Genomic DNA, 16056 nt, shown 5'->3' with positions numbered 1-16056 from the left:
TACAAAAGCCTTAACTCATTCCAGCATTAACTCAAATGTAAGAAGTTCAAAGTCTTATCTGATACAAGGCTACGGTCTCTTCTGCCAATGAGTCCCTGAACTTAAAATGGAGTTCTTGTAAGGTACGATGGTGGTACAGGCATTGGGTAAGCTTTCTCACTCCAAAGGGAAGAAATTTCCCAGAAAAATAACACAAATGGGACCACAGGCCCAATGCACATCCAAAACCCAGCAGGCCAGTATTCAAATCTCAAAGCTCCTAAACCATGAAGCAAACTCACTACCAGAAGGACAGCATTACAACGATGGTGTTTAACCATTTGTGAAGAATCTGCCCCCCACCTCTGCCTTTCCCCACAACCCCAACACAATCCCCCCCAATGCTCCCAACCACCCCCACCTTCCAAACTCCACTCTCCACCATGACTAAATCACCTTCCACCAGTCCCCACCTTTAACTTTGCCCATTACAATTCCACATGAGCTTTGGTAGGGACACAGAGCCAAATCATATTATTCTGTCCCTAGTCCCCCAAATCTCCTGTTTCTTACATTGCAGAATACAATGATACCTTCCCTACAGTCCCCCAAATCTTAAATAATTCCAGCATTTACTCAAGTGTCCAAAGCCCAAAGTCTCATCTGAGACAAGGCTACAGTCCGATCTGCCCCTGAGTTTCTGAATTATAAAGCAAGTTAACTAATTCCAAGGCACAATGATTGTACAGGCAATGGGTAAGCATTCCCAGCCAGTAGGAAAAAAATGCCAGAAAGAAAAACAAAACACAGATGGGACTCACAGGATACATGAACATCCAAAACCCAGCAGGCCAGTCATTCAATCCGACAGCTCCAAAATCATCCTTTTTGAATCCTTGTCCCACATCCATGGCACAGGGCTGTGAGGGCTGGGCTCCCAAGGCCTTGGGCAGATCTGCACCTGTGGCTTCGCAGCGTTCAGCACCCACAGCTGCCTCTCATGGACAGGGCTGTTTTGAATGCCTGTAGCTTTTCCACACTGAGGGTGCAAGATGTTGGTGGGTCTATGAATCTGGGGTTTGGAGAATGGAGCCTCCCTGTGAGGGGGCTTCAACCCTACATGGCCCTTCTTTGCTGCCCTAGCAGAGGTTTTCCATGAGCCTCTTGGAAAGGCTGCTGCCTGGACACCCAGGCTTTTCTCTACATCCTCTGGAGTCCAGACAAGATGCTCCAAAGCCTCTAGTCTCTTGCTCTCTTCACCTGCTGCCTTAACACTATGTGGAAGCCATCAAGGCTTGGAGCCACATCTGAAGTAGTGACCCAAGCTGTACCTGTGCATCATTCAGCCATGGCTGGACCCGGGGCTGCAGGGATGCAGGCAGCAGTGTCCTGAGGATGCACACAGCAGCAGGGCCATGGAGCTGGCCCAGGAAGCCATTCTTCTCTACTAGGCCCCAGGGCCTGTGAGAGCAAGGGCTACTGCAAAGGTCTCTGAAATGCCTTCAAGGCCTTTTACCCTTTGTCTTGGATACTTGCACTAAGCTCCTTTTTATGCAAATACTCTAAGCTGTATTGAATTTTCCCCCTGAAAATCAGCTTTTCTTTTTGACCACTTGACTAGGCTGCAACTTTTCCAAACTTTTGAGCTCCGCTTCTCATTTAAGTAGAAGTTCCAACTTGAGGTCATTTCTTAGCTCATACATAACAACACAGGCTGTTCGACGCAGACAGGACACCTCTTGAGCTATGCTGCTTAGATGTTCATGCCACAAGATACATCCTAAATCATCACCCCCAAGTTCATAGTTTCACAGATCTCCAGGGCAAGGTCACTGTGCAGCCTCTGTTGGGTACAAATCAAATGTAGCTTTGGCTCCTATTCACAGGAAATGCCTGATTTTCATCCGAGAACTTTTAAGTCTGGCCTTCACTGTCCATCCTTCTGTCAGCCTTCTGATCACAAGTATTTAACAATTCTCTACAGTGGTCCAAGCTTTTCCTCATCTTGCTGTCTTTTAAGCTTTCCCAACTCTCCCGACCTGTGTCTTTTACCCACTACTGAACCTGCTTCTACATTATCAGCTCTCTGTTTCACAGCCTGGCAATGTGGTAAAAGAAGAAAAGTCCATTTTCAGGGAAAAAATTCATATAGGCTTCAGATATTTGCATGAAAAGAAGCTGAGTGCTGCTTGCCAAGACAATGGGGAAAAGGCCTTGAAGGCATTTCATAGGGAAAAGGCCTTGAAGGAATTTCATAGCTTCACTTCACAGTACTAACCTTCTGTATGATCAAAAAGAAAAGAGGTTTCATTGGCTCACAGTTCTGCAGGCTGCAAAGGAAGCATAGTGGTTTCTGCTTCTGGGAGGACTCAGGTGTCTCCCAATCATACTAGAAGACCAAGGGGCAAGGAGATGTTTCATACAGCAGGAGAAGGAGCAAGACAGAGAGAGAAAAGACGTGCCACATCATGTTATACAAGCAGATCTCATGAGAACTCACTATCACGAGCTCAGCATCATGAAGATGTTGCTTAACCATTGGTGAAGGCTCCACCCTGCAAAATTACCTACCACTGTTTCCAGGCAGAAGCATGGTGCAGAGGCAGAGCCTCTTCGGAAACCTCTGCGACAGCAGTGCAGAAGCAAAATATGGGCTTGGAGGACTAACACAGGGAACCACCACCCTTCAGACCACAGGCGCACCCTTGCAGAGGTGATTGGTTGCTCTTTGAGCGAGCTTGGCCTTGCCTGGCATGCACAGGCCCCAGGTAGCAACATGCTGCTGTGAGTGAGCTTGTCCTGCCTTGACACAAAGTCTACGTCCGGCCAGGGCCACAGAAGGCTGAGTCCCCTAGATGCTAATCCTGGCTGCTTTCTGCACTAGAACATGAAGTCCTCCTCAAGACGGCCTGTGGTCTGCCTCTTGGCAACCAAGAAGCCTGCAGTGCCATACGAGTTCTGAGGCATTGACTGGAGCCCCAAAGGCAGAGCACACCCTGCTCCTGACCCTGCTGCTGGTTTCCTCTCTGTGGCTCCGTTTGTAGCACAGTTGTTGCACTGAGGCTTGTGCATGCCGGGGAAGGCCAAGCTGGCTCAAAGAGCAACCAGCCACCTCTGCAAGGGTGTGCCAGGAGCAGGTGCACCACTCACCCACTAGCGGCCAGACATGGTACATCAGTTCTTCTACCCTAAAGGTGGGCCACAGTGCCATCTGCTTTTCCTAAGGCTTCTGCTCCATCAGCAATTAGGTGGCAGCCAAGGCAGGACAAGCTCGCTCGGAGCAGCGTGTTACTACCTGGGGCCTGTGCATGCCAGGGAGGCCAAGCTGACTCAAAGAGCAACCAGCCACCTCTGCAAGGTCTGGCCAGGGTTACAGAAGGCCCCCCTGGATGGTAATCCTGGCTGCTTTCTGTACTTGAACATAAAGTCTTCTTCAAGATGGCCTGTGGTCTCCCTCCAGGCAAACAAGAAGCCCGCAGTGCTATACAACTCGAGGCTTGGACTGGAGCCCCAAAGGCAGCGCACACCCTGCTCCTGAGCCTGCTGCTCGTTTCCTCTCTATGGCTCCATTTGTAGCACTGTTGTTGCACTGAGGCTTGTGCATGCCAGGCAAGGCCAAGCTGACTCAAAGAGCAACCAGTCACTTCTGCAAGGGTGCGCCAGGAGCCAGTGCACCAGCCACCAACCTCACTTGCTACCGGACATGGCACATCAGTACTTCTACCTTAAGGTAGGGCCACAGGGCCATCTGCTTTTCCTAAGGCCTCTGCTCCATCAGCCATCAGGAGGCAGCCACTCAGGCTGTTGGAACCTGGCCATCCCAGCTTCCTTGAGTAGCTGAGGTTGCTGGATGGTCCACCTGCTCCTGGCACACCTTTGCAGGGGTGGGTGGTTGCTCTTTGAGCCAGCTTGGCCTTGCCTGGCATGCACAGGCCCCAGCTACTGACACGCTGCTCCGAGTGAGCTTGTCCTGCCTTGACACAAATTCTGAGTGTGGCCAGGGCCACAGAAGGCCGAGTCCCTTGGATGGTAATCCTGGCTGCCTTCTGCACTTGAACATGAAGTCCTCCTCAAGAGGGCCTGTGGTCTGCTTCTTGGCAACCAAGAAGCCTGCAGTGCCATATGACCCGAGGCATGGACTGGAGCCCCAAAGGCAGCGCACACCCTGCTCCTAAGACTGCCGCTCATTTCCTCTCTGTGGCTCCATTTGTAGCACAGTTGTTGCACTGAGACTTGTGCATGCCGGGCAAGGCCAAGCTGGCTCAAACAGCAACCAGCCACCTCTGCAAGTGTGTGCCAGCAGCAGCCAGACCAGCCACCAACCTCACTCGCTGCGGGACATGGTACATTGGTTCTTCTACCCTAAAGGTAGGGCCAAGAGGCAGACCACAGGCCGTCTTGAGGAGGACTTTACGTTCAAGTGCAGAAAGCAGCCAGGATTGCCACCAAGGGGACTCAGCCTTCTGTGGTCTGCACTGCCATACAAGCTCTGAGACATGGACTGGTGACATCTGCTTTATAGAAAAATTAACCTAAGATCTATTAAAGAGTTAAATGTGCCATCTGATTTTACTCAGGCCTCTGCTCCATCAGCCCTCAGGTGGCAGCCACTCAGGCTGTGGGAACCTGGCCATCCCTGCTTCCTTCAGTCGGTGAGGTTGGTGGCCTGTCCAACTGGTCCAGGCGCACCCTTGTAGAGGTGGCTGGTTGCTCTTTGAGCCAGCTTGGCCTTCCCTGGCATGCACAGGCCCCAGGTACTAACACACTGCTCTGAGTGAGCTTCTCCTGCCTTGACACAAATTCTAAGTCTCGCCAGGGCCACAAAAGGCCGAGTCCCCTGCGTGGTAATCATGGCTACTTTCTGCACTTGAACATAAAGTCCTCCGCAAGATGGCCTGTGGTCTGCCTCTTGGCAAACAAGAAGCCCACAGTGCCATATGACCCGAGGCATGGACTGGAGCCCCAAAGGCAGTGCACACGCTGCTCCTGAGCCTGCTGCTCGTTTCCTCTCTGTGGCTCCATTTGTAGCACAGTTGTTGCACTGAGGCTTGTACATGTTGGGCAAGGCCAAGCTGGCTCAAAGAGCAACCAGCCATCTCTGCAAGGGTGTGCCAGGAGCAGGTGTACCACACACCCACTAGCGGCCGGACATGGTACATCAGTTCTTCTACCCTAAAGGTGGGCCACAGTGCCATCTGCTTTTCCTAAGGCCTCTGCTCCATCAGCAATTAGGTGGCAGCCAAGGCAGGACAAGCTCACTTGGAGCAGCGTGTTACTACCTGGGGCCTGTGCATGCCAGGGACGCCAAGCTGGCTCAAAGAGCAACCAGCCACCTCTGCAAGGTCTGGCCAGGGCTACAGAAGGCCGAGTCCCCTGGATGGTAATCCTGGCTGCTTTCTGCACTTGAACATAAAGTCCTCCTCAAGATGGCCTGTGATCTGACTCTAGGCAAGCAAGAAGCCCGCAGTGCTATATGACCCGAGGCATGGAGTGCAGCCCCAAAGGCAGTGCACATGCTGCTCCTGAGCCTGTTGCTCCTTTCCTCTCTGTGGCTCCATTTGTAGCACAGTTGTTGCACTGAGGCTTGTGCATGCCAGGCAAGGCCAAGCTGGCTCAAAGAGCAACCAGTCACCTCTGCGAGGGTGTGCCAGGAGCCGCTGCACCAGCCACCAACCTCACTTGCTGCCACACATGGCACATCAGTACTTCTACCCTAAAGGTAGGGCCACAAGGCCATCTGCTTTTCCTAAGGCCTCTGCTCCATCAGCCATCAGGAGACAGCCACTCAGGCTGTTGGAACCTGGCCATCCCGGCTTCCTTCAGTGGGTGAGGCTGGTGGCTGGTCCAACTGGTCCAGGCGCACCCTTGTAGAGGTGGCTGGTTCCGCTTTGAGCCAGCTTGGCCTTGCCTGGCATGCACAGGCCCCAGGTACTAACACGCTGCTCCGAGTGAGCTTGTCCTGCCATGACACAAATTCTAACTCTGGCCAGGGCCACAGAAGGCCGAGTCCCCTGAGTGGTAATCCCGGTTGCTTTCTGCACTTCAACATAAAGTCTTCCTCAAGACGGCCTGTGGTCTGCCTCTTGGCAACCAAGAAGCCCGCAGTGCCGTAGGACCCGAGGCATGGACTGGAGCCCCAAAGGCAGCGCACACCCTGCTCCTAAGTCCGCCACTCGTTTCCTCTCTGTGGCTCCATTTGTAGCACTGTTGTTGCACTGAGGCTTGTGCATGCCAGGCAAGGCCAAGCTGACTCAAAGAGCAACCAGTCACTTCTGCAAGGGTGCGCCAGGAGCCGGTGCACCAGCCACCAACCTCACTTGCTACCGGACATGGCACATCAGTACTTCTACCCTAAAGGTAGGGCCACAGGGCCATCTGCTTTTCCTAAGGCCTCTGTTCCATCAGCCATCAGGAGGCCGCCACTCAGGCTGTTGGAACATGGCCATCCCGGCTTCCTTCAGTGGCTGAAGTTGGTGGCTGGTCCACCTGCTCCTGGCACACCTTTGCAGAGGTGGCTGGTGGCTCTTTGAGCCAGCTTGGCCCTGCCTGGCATGCACAGGCCCCAGCTACTGACACGCTGCTCCGAGTGAGCTTGTCCTGCCTTGACACAAATTCTGAGTGTGGCCAGGGCCACAGAAGGCCAAGTCCCTTGGATGGTTATCCTGGCTGCCTTCTGCACTTGAACATGAAGTCCTCCTCAAGAGGGCCTGTGGTCTGCCTCTTGGCAACCAAGAAGCCTGCAGTGCCATATGACCCGAGGCATGGACTGGAGCCCCAAAGGCAGCGCACACCCTGCTCCTAAGACTGCCGCTCATTTCCTCTCTGTGGCTCAATTTGTAGCACAGTTGTTGCACTGAGACTTGTGCATGCCGGGCAAGGCCAAGCTGGCTCAAACAGCAACCAGCCACCTCTGCAAGTGTGTGCCAGCAGCAGCCAGACCAGCCACCAACCTCACTCGCTGCGGGACATGGTACATTGGTTCTTCTACCCTAAAGGTAGGGCCAAGAGGCAGACCACAGGCCGTCTTGAGGAGGACTTTATGTTCAAGTGCAGAAAGCAGCCAGGATTGCCACCAAGGGGACTCAGCCTTCTGTGGTCTGCACTGCCATACAAGCTCTGAGACATGGACTGGTGACATCTGCTTTATAGAAAAATTAACCTAAGATCTATTAAAGAGTTAAATGTGCCATCTGATTTTACTCAGGCCTCTGCTCCATCAGCCCTCAGGTGGCAGCCACTCAGGCTGTGGGAACCTGGCCATCCCTGCTTCCTTCAGTCGGTGAGGTTGGTGGCCTGTCCAACTGGTCCAGGCGCACCCTTGTAGAGGTGGCTGGTTGCTCTTTGAGCCAGCTTGGCCTTCCCTGGCATGCACAGGCCCCAGGTACTAACACACTGCTCTGAGTGAGCTTCTCCTGCCTTGACACAAATTCTAAGTCTCGCCAGGGCCACAAAAGGCCGAGTCCCCTGCGTGGTAATCATGGCTACTTTCTGCACTTGAACATAAAGTCCTCCGCAAGATGGCCTGTGGTCTGCCTCTTGGCAAACAAGAAGCCCACAGTGCCATATGACCCGAGGCATGGACTGGAGCCCCAAAGGCAGCGCACACACTGCTGCTGAGCCTGCTGCTCGTTTCCTCTCTGTGGCTCCATCTGTAGCACAGCTGTTGCAGAGGCTTGTGCATGCCGGGGAAGGCCAAGCTGGCTCAAAGAGCAACCAGCCACCTCTGCAAGGGTGTGCCAGGAGCAGTTGTACCACTCACCCACTAGCGGACGGACATGGTACATCAGTTCTTCTACCCTAAAGGTGGGCCACAGTGCCGTCTGCTTTTCCTAAGGCCTCTGCTCCATCAGCAATTAGGTGGCAGCCAAGGCAGGACAAGCTCACTCAGAGCAGCGTGTAACTACCTGGGGCCTGTGCATGCCAGGGACGCCAAGCTGACTCAAAGAGCAACCAGCCACCTCTGCAAGGTCTGGCCAGGGCTACAGAAGGCCGAGTCCCCTGGATGGTAATCCTGGCTGCTTTCTGCACTTGAACATAAAGTCCTCCTCAAGATGGCCTGTGGTCCACTTCTAGGCAACCAAGAAGCCCGAGTGCTATATGACCCAAGCATGGACTGGAGCCACAAAGGCAGCACACACCCTGCTCCTGAGCCTGCTGCTCCTTTCTTCTCTGTGGCTCCATTTCTAGCACAGTTGTTGCACTGAGGCTTGTGCATGCCGGGCAAGGCCAAGCTGGCTCAAAGAGCAACCAGCCACCTCTGCAAGGGTGTGCCAGGAGCAGGTGCACCAGTCACCAACTAGTGGCCGGACATGGTACATTAGTTCTTCTACCCTGAAGGTGGGCCACAGTGCCATCTGCTTTTCCTAAGGCCTCTGCTCCATCAGCAATTAGGTGGCAGCCAAGGCAGGACAGGCTCACTCTGAGCAGCGTGTTAGTACCTGGGGCCTGTGCATGCAAGGGAGGTGAAGCTGGCTCAAAGAGCAACCAGCCACCTCTGCAAGGTCTGGCCGCGGCCACAGAAGGCTGAGTCCCCTGGATGGTAATCCTGGCTGCTTTCTGCACTTGAACATAAAGTCCTCCTCAAGATGGCCTGTTTTCTGCCTCTGGTCAACCAAGAGGCCTGCAGTGCTATACGACTCGAGGCTTGGACTGGAGCCCCAAAGGCAGCGCACAGCCTGCTCCTGAGCCTGCTGCTCATTTCCTCTCTGTGGCTCCATATGTAGCAGAGAGGTTGCACTGAGGCTTGTTCACGCCGGGCAAGGCCAAGCTGCCTCAAAGAGCAACCAGTCACCTCTGCGAGGGTGTGCCAGGAGCCGGTGCACCAGCCACCAACCTCACTTGCTGCCACACATGGCACATCAGTACTTCTACCCTAAAGGTAGGGCCATAGGGCCATCTGCTTTTCCTAAGGCCTCTGCTCCATCAGCCATCAGGAGGCAGCGACTCATGCTGTTAGAAACTGGCCATCCCAGCTTCCTTGAGTAGCTGAGGTTGCTGGCTGGTCCACCAGCTCCTGGCACACCCTTGCAGAGGTGGCTGGTTGCTCTTTGAGCCAGCTTGGCCTTCTCTGGCATGCATAGGTCCCAGCTACTGACATGCTGCTCCGAGTGAGCTTGTCCTGCCTTGGCACAAATTCTGAGTGTGGCCAAGGTCACAGAAGGCTGAATCCCCTGGATGGTAATCCTGGCTGCTTTCTGCACTTGAACATGAAGTCCTCCTCGAGACGGCCTGTTGTGTGCCTCCTGGTAACCAAGAAGCCCGCAGTGTCATACGACCCCTGAGGCATGGACTGGAGTCCCAAAGGCAGCACACACCCTGCTGCTGAGCCTGCTGCTCATTCCCTCTCTGTGGCTCCATTTGTAGCACAGTAGTTGCACTGAGGCTTGTGCATGCTGTGCAAGGCCAAGCTGGCTCAAACAGCAACCAGCCACCTCTGCAAGGGTGTGCCAGAAGCAGCCGGACCAGCCACCAACCTCACTTGCTGCCGGACATGGTACATCGGTTCTTCTACCCTAAAAGTAGGGCCAAGAGGCAGACCACAGGCCGTCTTGAGGAGGACTTTATGTTCAAGTGCAGAAAGCAGCCAGGATTACCACCCAGGAGACTCGCCCTTCTGTGCTCCGCAGTGCCATACAAGCTCTGAGGCATGGACTGGTGACATCTGCTTTATAGAAAAATTAACTTAAGATCCATTAAAGAGTTAAATGTGCCATCTGATTTTCCTCAGGCCTCTGCTCCATCAGCCCCCAGGTGGCAGCCACTCAGGCTGTTGTAACCTGGCCATCCCTGCTTCCTTCAGTGGGTGAGGTTGGTGGCTGGTCCAATTGGTTCAGGCGCACCCTTGCAGAGGTGGCTGGTTGCTCTTTGAGCCAGCTTGGCCTTGCCTGGCATGCACAGGCCCCAGGTACTAACACGCTGCTCTGAGTGAGCTTCTCCTGCCTTGACACAAATTCTAAGTCTGGACAGGGCCACAGAAGGCCAAGTCCCCTGGGTGGTAATCATGGCTGCTTTCTGCACTTGAACATAAAGTCCTCCTCAAGACGGCCTGTGGTCTGCCTCTAGGCAAGCAAGAAGCCCACAGTGCTATATGACCCGAGGCATGGACTGGAGCCCCAAAGGCAGCACACACCCTGCTCCTAAGTCTGCCGCTCATTTCCTCTCTGTGGCTCCATTTGTAGCACAGTTGTTACACTGAGGCTTCTGCATGCCGGGGAAGGCCAAGCTGGCTCAAAGAGCAACCAGCCATCTCTGCAAGGGTGTGCAGGAGCAGGTGTACCACACACCCGCTAGCGGCCGGACATGGTATATCAGTTCTTCTATCCTAAAGGTGGGCCACAGTGCCATCTGCTTTTCCTAAGGCCTCTGCTCCATCAGCAATTAGATGGCAGCCAAAGCAAGACAAGCTCACTCGGAGCAGCGTGTTACTACCTGGGGCCTGTGCATGCCAGGGACGCCAAGCTGGCTCAAAGAGCAACCAGCCACCTCTGCAAGGTCTGGCCAGGGCTACAGAAGGCCGAGTCCCCTGGATGGTAATCCTGGCTGCTTTCTGCACTTGAACATAAAGTCCTCCTCAAGATGGCCTGTGATCTGCCTCTAGGCAAGCAAGAAGCCCGCAGTGCTATATTACCCGAGGCATGGAGTGCAGCCCCAAAGGCAGTGCACATGCTGCTCCTGAGCCTGCTGCTCCTTTCCTCTCTGTGGCTCCATTTGTAGCACAGTTGTTGCACTGAGGCTTGTGCATGCCGGGCAAGTCCAAGCTGGCTCAAAGAGCAACCAGTCACCTCTGCGAGGGTGTGCCAGGAGCCGGTGCACCGGCCACCAACCTCACTTGCTGCTGCACATGGCACATCAGTACTTCTACCCTAAAGGTAAAGCCACAGGGCCATCTGCTTTTCCTAAGGCCTCTGCTCCATCAGCCATCAGGAGGCAGCCACTCACGCTGTAGGAAACTGGCCATCCCAGCTTCCTTGAGTAGCTGAGGTTGCTGGCTCGTCCACCTGCTCTTGGCACACCCTTGCAGAGGTGGCTGGTTGCTCTTTGAGTCAGCTTGGCCCTGCCTGGCATGCATAGGCCCCAGCTACTGACACGCTGCTCCGAGTGAGCTTGTCCTGCATTGGCACAAATTCTGAGTCTGGCCAGGGTCACAGAAGGCTAAGTCCCCTGGATGGTAATCCTGGCTGCTTTCTGCACTTGAACATAAAGTCCTCCTCAAGACGGCCTGTGGTCTGCCTCTTGGCAACCAAGAAGCCTGCAATGCCATACGAGCCCTGAGGCATGGACTGGAGCCCCAAAGACAGCGCACACCCTGCTGCTGAGCCTGCTGCTCATTTCCTCTCTGTGGCTCCGTTTGTAGCACAGTAGTTGCACTGAGGCTTGTGCATGCCAGGCAAGGCCAAGCTGGCTCAAAGAGCAACCAGCCACTTCTGCAAGGGTGTGCCAGGAGCAACCGGACCAGCCACCAACCTCACTTGCTGCCGAACATGGTACATTGGTTCTTCTACCCTAAAGGTAGGGCCAAGAGGCAGACCACAGGCCGTCTTGAGGAGGACTTTATGTTCAAGTGCAGAAAGCAGCCAGGATTGCCACCCAGGGGACTCGGCCTTCTGTGTTCTGCAGTGCCATACGAACTCTGAGACATGGACTGGTGACATCTGCTTTATAGAAAAATTAACTTAAGATCCATTAAACAGTTAAACGTGCCATCTGATTTTCCTCAGGCCTCTGCTCCATCAGCCCTCAGGTGGCAGCTACTCAGGCTCTCGTAACCTGGCCATCCCTGCTTCCTTCAGTGGGTGAGGTTGGTGGCTAGGCCACCTGGTCCAGGCTCACCCTTGCAGAGGTGGCTGGGTGCTCTTTGAGCCAGCCTGGCCTTGCCTGGCATGCACAGGCCCCAGGTACCAACACGCTGCTCCGAGTGAGCTTGCCCTGCCTTGACACAAATTCTAAGTCTGGCCACGGCCACAGAAGGCCAAGTCCCCTGGGTGGTAATCCTGGCTGTTTTCTGCACTTGAACATAAAGTCCTCCTCAAGATGGCCTGTGGTCTGCCTCTTGGCAACCAAGAAGCTCACAGTGCCATACCATCCCTGAGGCATGGACTGGAGCCCTAAAGGCAGTGCACACCCTGGTCTTGAGCCTGCTGCTCATTTCCTCTATGTGGCTCCATTTATAGCACAGTTATTCACTGATGCTTGTGCATGCTGGGCAAGGCCAAGCTGGCTCAAAGAGCAACCAGCCACATCTGTAAGGGTCCACTTGGAGCAGATGGACCAGCCACCAACCTCACCACTCAAGGAAGTAGGGAATGCGTGTTTTTACCATGCATTTCACTACAAGTACATTTCCCCTGAGGTTGGTGGCCTACATTTTCTTCTAGGTTTTTTGCTTTTAGGTCTTACGTTTAACTCTTTTATCCTTCTTAAGTTAATTTTTGTATAAAGTGTAAGGAAGTGGCCCAGTTTCAGTTTGCTGCATATGGCTAGACAGTTTTCCTAACACCATTTATTAAATAGGCAATCCTTTCCCCAGTACTTACCTTTGTCAGTTTTGTCAAAGATCTGGTCGTTTTACATGTGTGGTGCCATTTCTGTGGCCTCTGTTCTATTCCATTGGTCTACATACCTGGTTTGGTACCAGTACCATGCTGTTTCCGTTACTGTGGCCTTGTAGAATAGTTTCAAGTCAGGTACTGTGATGCCTCCAGCTTTGTTCTTTTTGCTTAGGATTGTCTTGGCTATGTAGACTTTTTTTGGTTCCATATGAAATTTGAAGTAGTTTTTCTAATTTTGTGAAGAAAGTCAATGGTAGCTTGATGGGGATAGCACTGAATCTGTAAATCACTTTGGGTGGTATGGCACTCAGGCACAGAAATGTCCTTGTGTTAGGCAATACCATTCAGGACATAGACATGGGCAGAGACTTCATCACTACAACACCAAAAGCAACGGCAACAAAAGCCAAAATTGACAAATGGGATCTAATTAAGCTAAAGAGTGTCTGCAGAGCAAAAGAAACTATCATCAGAGTGAACAGGCAACCCACAGAATGGGAGAAAATTTTTGCAATCTGTCCATCTGACAAAGGGCTAATATGCAGAATCTACAAAGAACTTAAACAAATTTACAAGAAAAAAAAACAACCCCGTCAAAAAATGGGCAAAACATATGAACAGACACTTCCCAAATAAGACATTTATGCAGCTAAAGAACATGTGAAGCAAACCACATCATCACTGGTCATTAGAGAAATGGAAATCAAAACCACAATGAGATACAATCTCACGCCACTTAGAATGGCCAACATTAAAAGATAAGGAAACAACAGATGTTGGAGAGAACGTGGAGAAACAGGAACGCTTTTACACTCTTGGTGGGAGTATAAATTAGTTCATCCATTGTGGAAGACAGTGTGACAATTCCTCAAGGATCTACAACTAGAAATACATTTAACCCAGCAATCCCATTACTGGGTATATACTGAAAAAATAATAAATCATTCTAATATAAAGACGCATGCACACGTATGTTTACTGTGGCACAGTTCACAACAGCAAACACTTGGAACCAACCCAAATGCCCATCAATGATAGACTGGATAATGTGGCATATATACACTATGGAATGCTATGCACCCATAAAAAAGGATGAGTTCATGTCCTTTGTAGGGATATGGATGAAGCTGGAAATCATCATTCTCAGCAAACTAACAGAAGAACAGAAAACCAAACACCTCATGTTCTCACTCGTAGGTGGGAACTGAACAATGAGAACACATGGACACAGGAAGGGGAACATAACACACCGAGAACTGTTGTGGGGTGGGGGAGGAGGGAGGGATAGCATTAGGAGATATACCTAATGTTAAATGACGAGTTAATGTGTGCAGCACACCAACACGGCACATGTATACATATGTAACAAACCTGCACGTTGTGCACATGTACCCTAAAACTTAAAGTATAATAATAAAATTTAAAAGTTAAAAAAAAGTTTTTAAAAATTTCCAACTGGGGCCGGGCGCGGTGGCTCACGCCTGTAATCCCAGCACTTTGGGAGGCCGAGGCGGGCGGATCACGAGGTCAGGAGATCGAGACCATCCTGGCTAACACTGTGAAACCCCGTCTCTACTAAAAATACAAAAAATTAGCCGGGCGTGGTAGCGGGCGCCTGTAGTCCCAGCTACTCGGGAGGCTGAGGCAGGAGAATGGCGTGAACCCAGGAGGCGGAGCTTGCAGTGAGCCGAGATCGCGCCACTGCACTCCAGCCTGGGCGACAGAGCGAGACTCCGTCTCAAAAAAAAAAAAAAAAAAAAAAAAAAAAACAAAAATTTCCAACTGGATTTTTTTTTGGTTTTTTGTTTTTTGTGGGGTTTTTTTGTGTTTTTTTGTTTTGTTTTTTGTTTTTGTTTTTGTTTTTTTTGCAGCCACAGGGGTTTTAGCCAATTCAGATGCCTTGCTCCCCACAATTTGGAACATTCCTTTGGATTTGACCAAGTCAGGAAGAGATGGGAGAAAAGTGAAACAACAGTAAAACCCCAAACATAAACAAAAAGAGTTAAGCAAAACAAACAAACACACAATTCATATGATTAACTGAGTGTTCTAATGGTAAGGAGGAATTAAAAGCAGCTGGTGGGTAATCTTAAATTTTAGTCATTAAGGAAAAATTTTAAGACAAAACTCTAATTCAGCTACTTACCTGGAAATAAGGCTCAGACTGGGTGATCATTCTCTGCCATCTTAGAAGCTGGAAAAACTTACACTCACCTTCCCTGTCAGAAGCAAGCTGAAACTCAGGAAAGGAGGTGCCTGCTCTCCTTTGTCATGGAAGCAGGAAAACTTGCCTTCCTTGTTGGAAATGAGTAAAATGTTCAAAAAAGGAGTTGTACAGCAAAATCAACCTTACATCACAACCAAATTTTGGGAGATCAGGGACTCTCTGAAGGGGAGAAGCTCCACAACCTCAGCAAATTATCCTATTGGTTTTGGCAATAAAAATAGCCCAGGTTGGTATCAAGCAATAATGAGATTTATCAAAGGTCAGGACCACCTTTGTAATGTCCTTCTCTTTTTTTATCTTTATTGGTATAGTCTGTTTTGTCAGAAACTGGGAGTGCAACACCTTTTTTCTGTTTTCCATTTGCTTGAAATATTTTTCTCCATTCCTTTATTTTGAGCCTATGTATGGCACTGCACATGAGATGGGTTGCTTGAAGATGGCATACTACAGTGGGTCTTGGTTCTTTACCAAGCTTGCCCCGTGTCTTTCAATGGGAGCATTTAGCCCATTTACATTTAAGGTTAGTAATGGTATGTGTGGATTTTATCCTGTCGTCATGCCGTCAGCTGGTTATTTTGCAGACTTACATATGTGGTTGGTTTTTAGCATCATTGGACTGTGTACTTCAGTGTGTTTTTGTAGTGGCAGGTGATGATCTTTTCTTTCCATATTTAGTGCTTCCTTCCGGAGCTCTCGTAAGGTAGATCTGGTGATACCAAATTCCCTCAGCATTTGCTTGTCTGAAAAGGATCTTATTTCTCCTTCACTTATGATGCTTAATTTTGCTGGACATGAAATTCTGGGCTGAAATTTCTTTTCTTTAATGGCAGTTGATGTGGGTTGGGGTGTGTGCTGCACTCCCGTGTGCTCTCAGGGCAAGTAAAGCAAAACCCACCCGTGTAAACACACACAGCAAAGTGATTTAGGAAGTTTCCAAATAAAGGGCTGCCGTATGGAGAGGCAATGTGCAGGCTGGTACGTGGCTCTAGGGGCCACCTTGCTGCAGCTCTCCACTGATATGGTACAGTCCACTAGCATGGAAGCTATGGTGTGGGCATCTAAGAGTGCCCCATAAGCAGGTGTGGCCAGGCTGGGGCCATGGGAGAGGTGAGCAGACTAAGGAGTGCTGAGATCAGACCAGCCCCATCTCAAGTGCAAGATTGCCCAGCCTCCAGAGATCAGGTCTCAGAGGAGAACTCTCTCAAAAGTGAACCCCCAGCACAGCACAGCTGCTCTACACAAACGTGGCTAGACTTCTTTTTTTAAGCAAGTCTCCTTTTTTTAAAAAGGGAACTCTCGGAC

This window comes from Pan troglodytes, chromosome 13 (genome assembly GCF_028858775.2).
Source record: "Pan troglodytes isolate AG18354 chromosome 13, NHGRI_mPanTro3-v2.0_pri, whole genome shotgun sequence".
Taxonomy (NCBI): Eukaryota; Metazoa; Chordata; class Mammalia; order Primates; family Hominidae; genus Pan; species Pan troglodytes.
The sequence above is the reverse complement of the archived record's forward strand: the minus strand, read 5'-3'. Positions refer to the sequence as shown.